Raw genomic sequence first — 5,192 nt, forward strand, 5'->3', positions numbered from 1 at the left:
CGTCAGGCGATGAAGGAGGCAGATTACGAGGGACCGCATAGCAACAGGCATTAGAGATGAGTACAAAAAAAAAAAAATTCTCCAAATGTTCTTTTATTTTTTTTTCATGCACATTAATGATTTTTTTGGGTGGAGCTCCACTTTAATATCCTAATCAAGAAATATTATATTATAAAGAATTTATATTCTTCCATCAAATGTAAACCTTTTACTGAGTGTCAGAGAACGTCTGGGTCAGCAAGTGGTTAGATCAGATAATTGTTTATTTCTTATGATCACCAGCGCCACCTAGTGGCCCTAATGCAGTATTTCCATGAATCACTCGGCTCTTCATGAATGAATAACATTCGACCTGGAGGGAAATCGTCTAATAACATTAGTTTTTGCCCTCATTCGCACAGAATGAATGTACATACACCGCGACTTTGTAACTACAAAAAATCATAGACTGATCTAAACCTCTGGATTGAGGGATATTGTTATTATGGGTAATGAGGATTTCATTGATTTGGGGTGCATTGTGTCTCTGGGGTCCGGAAGGGGGCGTGTCTCTGGGCTCCAGAAGAGGGCGTGTCTCTGGGGTCCAGAAGGGGGTGTGTCCCTGGGGTCCGGAAGGGGGTGTGTCCCTGGGGTCCGGAAGGGGGCGTGTCTCTGGGATCCAGAAGGGGGCGTGTCTCTGGGGTCCGGAAGGGGGCGTGTCTCTGGGATCCAGAAGGGGGCGTGTCTCTGGGGTCCAGAAGGGGTCGTGTCTCTGGGGTCTGGAAGGGGGCGTATCTCTGGGGTCCGGAAGGGGTCGTGTCTCTGGGGTCCGGAAGGGGGCGTGTCTCTGGGATCCGGAAGGGGGCGTGTCTCTGGGGTCCGGAAGGGGGCGTGTCTCTGGGGTCCGGAAGGGGTCGTGTCTCTGGGGTCCGGAAGGGGGTGTGTCCCTGGGGTCCGGAAGAGGTCGTGTCTCTGGGGTCCGGAAGGGGGCGTGTCTCTGGGGTCCGGAAGGGGGCGTGTCTCTGGGGTCCAGAAGGGGTCGTGTCCCTGGGGTCCGGAAGAGGTCGTGTCTCTGGGGTCCGGAAGGGGGCGTGTCTCTGGGGTCCAGAAGGGGTCGTGTCCCTGGGGTCCGGAAGGGGGCGTGTCTCTGGTATTCGGAAGGGGGCATGTCTCTGGGGTCCAGAAGGGAGTGTGTCTCTGGGGTCCGGAAGGGGGCGTGTCTCTGGGGTCCGGAAGGGGGTCGTGTCTCTGGGGTCCGGAAGGGGTCGTGTCTCTGGGGTCCGGAAGGGGTCGTGTCTCTGGGGTCCGGAAGGGGTCGTGTCTCTGGGGTCCGGAAAGGGCGTTTCTCTAGGGTCCGGAAGGGGGCGTGTCTCTGGGGTTCGGAAGGGGGCGTGTCTCTGGGGTCCGGAAGGGGCGTGTCTCTAGGGTCCGGAAGGGGGAGTGTCTCTGGGGTTCGGAAGGGGGCGTGTCTCTGGGGTCCAGAATGGGGCGTGTCTCTGGGATCCGGAAGGGGGCGTGTCTCTGGGGTTCGGAAGGGGGGCGTGCCTCTGGGTTCCGGAAGGGGGTGTGTCTCTGGGGTCCGGAAGGGGGCGTGTCTCTGGGATCCGGAAGGGGGCGTGTCTCTGGGGTCCAGAAGGGGTCGTGTCTCTGGGGTCCGGAAGTGGGTGTGTCTCTGGGGTCCGGAAGGGGATATGTCTCTGGTATTCAGAAGGGGGTGTGTCTCTAGGGTCCGGAAGGGGGCGTGTCTCTGGGGTTCGGAAGGGGTCGTGTCTCTAGGGTCCGGAAGGGGGCGTGTCTCTGGGGTTCGGAAGGGGGCGTGTCTCTGGGGTCCGGAAGGGGGCGTGTCTCTGGGGTCCAGAAGGGGTCGTGTCCCTGGGGTCCGGAAGGGGGCGTGTCTCTGGTATTCGGAAGGGGGCGTGTCTCTGGTATTCGGAAGGGGGCGTGTCTCTGGGGTCCAGAAGGGAGTGTGTCTCTGGGGTCCGGAAGGGGGCGTGTCTCTGGGGTCCGGAAGGGGTCGTGTCTCTGGGGTCCGGAAGGGGTCGTGTCTCTGGGGTCCGGAAGGGGGCGTGTCTCTGGGGTCCGGAAGGGGGAGTGTCTCTGGGGTTTGGAAGGGGGCGTGTCTCTGGGGTCCAGAATGGGGCGTGTCTCTGGGATCCGGAAGGGGGCGTGTCTCTGGGGTTCGGAAGGGGGCGTGTCTCTGGGGTCCAGAAGGGAGTGTGTCTCTGGGGTCCGGAAGGGGGCGTGTCTCTGGGGTCCGGAAGGGGTCGTGTCTCTGGGGTCCGGAAGGGGTCGTGTCTCTGGGGTCCGGAAGGGGGCGTGTCTCTGGGGTCCGGAAGGGGGAGTGTCTCTGGGGTCCGGAAGGGGGCGTGTCTCTGGGGTCTGGAAGGGGGTGTGTCTCTGGGGTCCGGAAGGGGGCATGCCTCTGGGTTCCGGAAGGGGTTGTGTCTCTGGGGTCTGGAAGGGGGCGTGTCTCTGGGGTCTGGAAGGGGGTGTGTCTCTGGGGTCCAGAATGGGGCGTGTCTCTGGGGTCAGGAAGGGGGTGTGTCTCTGGGGTCCGGAAGGGGGCGTGTCTCTGGGGTCTGGAAGGGGGTGTGTCTCTGGGGTCCGGAAGGGGGCGTGTCTCTGGGGTCTGGAAGGGGGTGTGTCTCTGGGGTTCGGAAGGGGGCGTGTCTCTGGGGTCCAGAATGGGGCGTGTCTCTGGGGTCAGGAAGGGGCTGTGTCTCTGGGGTCCAGAATGGGGCGTGTCTCTGGGGTCAGGAAGGGGGTGTGTCTCTGGGGTTCGGAAGGGGGCGTGTCTCTGGGGTCCAGAATGGGGCGTGTCTCTGGGGTCAGGAAGGGGGTGTGTCTCTGGGGTCCGGAAGGGGGCGTGTCTCTGGGGTCTGGAAGGGGGTGTGTCTCTGGGGTCCGGAAGGGGACGTGTCTCTGGGGTTCAGAAGGGGGCGTGTCCTATGCCTATATAGACATTTATTGGACAGGGAGGGGTGGTGATCTTACGGTCCTTATAGAGGAAATATAAATATTTTTATGAAGAAGAATCACGAAAAGTGAAAAGAATTCGGGAGGAATTTACTAAAACTGACAGAATCTGGAGCCGCTGTGCATGGCGACCAATCAGCTTCCATCTCCAGCGTGTTCAGTTCAGCTTGACAATAAAAGATGGAATCTGATTGGTCGCCATGCACAGCGGCTCTATTTGATGAAATTCTCTCATCGGAGGTGAGGCGGGTTCATTTGGGGGGGAGGGGGGTCTTGCTATTTTTTCATTGCATTGTGGAGAGCGGAGAGACGTCAGCAGAGCAAAGATCAGCGATAACCTCCGCAAATATTTGTCACCACGGCGTCCAAAATTCACCGGCCGCTGGTTAATCATCTGCACTGCTCAGGGGTCCCACAGGCCCCGCCCACTGTCAGGGAAACTCCGCCTCCAACTGTTCTGTGCTGAGAAGAGTAAAATGTCAGATTTAATATTCCGCTTTCATTATAAATATCACAAATTACAGCCGACCCGGCGCCATATTATTCCTGTTCTCCATGTTATTATATGTGTGATGATTATTGTACAAATCCGTGTGAGATCCCGGAAATGACTCCTCCTCCTTCTACAAAGTTACAATGTACAGTCTGATCACTGGGGGAGGGGAGACTGAGGAAATGACTCCTCCTCCTTCTACAAAGTTACAATGTACAGTCTGATCACTGGGGGAGGAGACTGAGGAAATGACTCCTCCCCCTTCTACAAAGTTACAATGTACAGTCTGATCACTGGGGGAGGAGACTGAGGAAATGACTCCTCCCCCTTCTACAAAGTTACAATGTACAGTCTGATCACTGGGGGAGGAGACTGAGGAAATGACTCCTCCCCCTTCTACAAAGTTACAATGTACAGTCTGATCACTGGGGGGAGGAGACTGAGGAAATGACTCCTCCCCCTTCTACAAAGTTACAATGTACAGTCTGATCACTGGGGGGGAGGAGACTGAGGAAATGACTCCTCCCCCTTCTACAAAGTTACAATGTACAGTCTGATCACTGGGGGGAGGAGACTGAGGAAATGACTCCTCCTCCTTCTACAAAGTTACAATGTACAGTCTGATCACTGGGGGAGGAGACTGAGGAAATGACTCCTCCCCCTTCTACAAAGTTACAATGTACAGTCTGATCACTGGGGGGAGGAGACTGAGGAAATGACTCCTCCCCCTTCTACAAAGTTACAATGTACAGTCTGATCACTGGGGGGGAGGAGACTGAGGAAATGACTCCTCCCCCTTCTACAAAGTTACAATGTACAGTCTGATCACTGGGGGGAGGAGACTGAGGAAATGACTCCTCCTCCTTCTACAAAGTTACAATGTACAGTCTGATCACTGGGGGAGGAGACTGAGGAAATGACTCCTCCCCCTTCTACAAAGTTACAATGTACAGTCTGATCACTGGGGGGAGGAGACTGAGGAAATGACTCCTCCCCCTTCTACAAAGTTACAATGTACAGTCTGATCACTGGGGGAGGAGACTGAGGAAATGACTCCTCCTCCTTCTACAAAGTTACAATGTACAGTCTGATCACTGGGGGAGGAGACTGAGGAAATGACTCCTCCTGCCTGCAGCAGACTGATGATATCATCTCAGCCTAGGCACAGTCACTGATTGGAGCTCAGGGATGGCATTTTAATGATAAGAGGCGGAGCTTTGTGAATAATGATACTATTGGTGTAGATTGTGGAATGAATTCCTCTGATATCAATGTTCTCTCCGGGCTCACAGGGAAAAGGAACGATTCAAATCAAGAATATTCTGCATTCATTTCAGGACTGAGAGGAGTACTGAGGCCGGGGGCTGGGATCAGGAAGATATGTACCGCCCCCTGCTGGCTCCTCCCACCAGCCATGATCTGCCTGCATTGCATAGAGAAGCTCAGAGAGCCGGTGATGACATCACTGGGTCTATTATAAGGAGTGTAATGGAAACAGTATTGATTCTATGTAATGATGTCATTCGCATGTTGATGGGGGAAGGGGAATCCGGGAAAAATATAATTATACTTCATTCTGATAGGAGATCTATTTATGAAGGTGATTCCATTCGTGTCACATGAAAAATATTTGTCTGTCTTTCAATTAGACATTTGAATGGACCCCAATCCACCCCTCCCCCCCACATACACACCCCCAGGGAGGAGCAGAGGGAAAAGTCCCAAAAACATTCCATCTGTAGAC

The sequence above is a fragment of the Aquarana catesbeiana genome, linkage group LG07 (assembly GCF_042186555.1).
Source record: "Aquarana catesbeiana isolate 2022-GZ linkage group LG07, ASM4218655v1, whole genome shotgun sequence".
NCBI classification, from domain to species: Eukaryota; Metazoa; Chordata; class Amphibia; order Anura; family Ranidae; genus Aquarana; species Aquarana catesbeiana.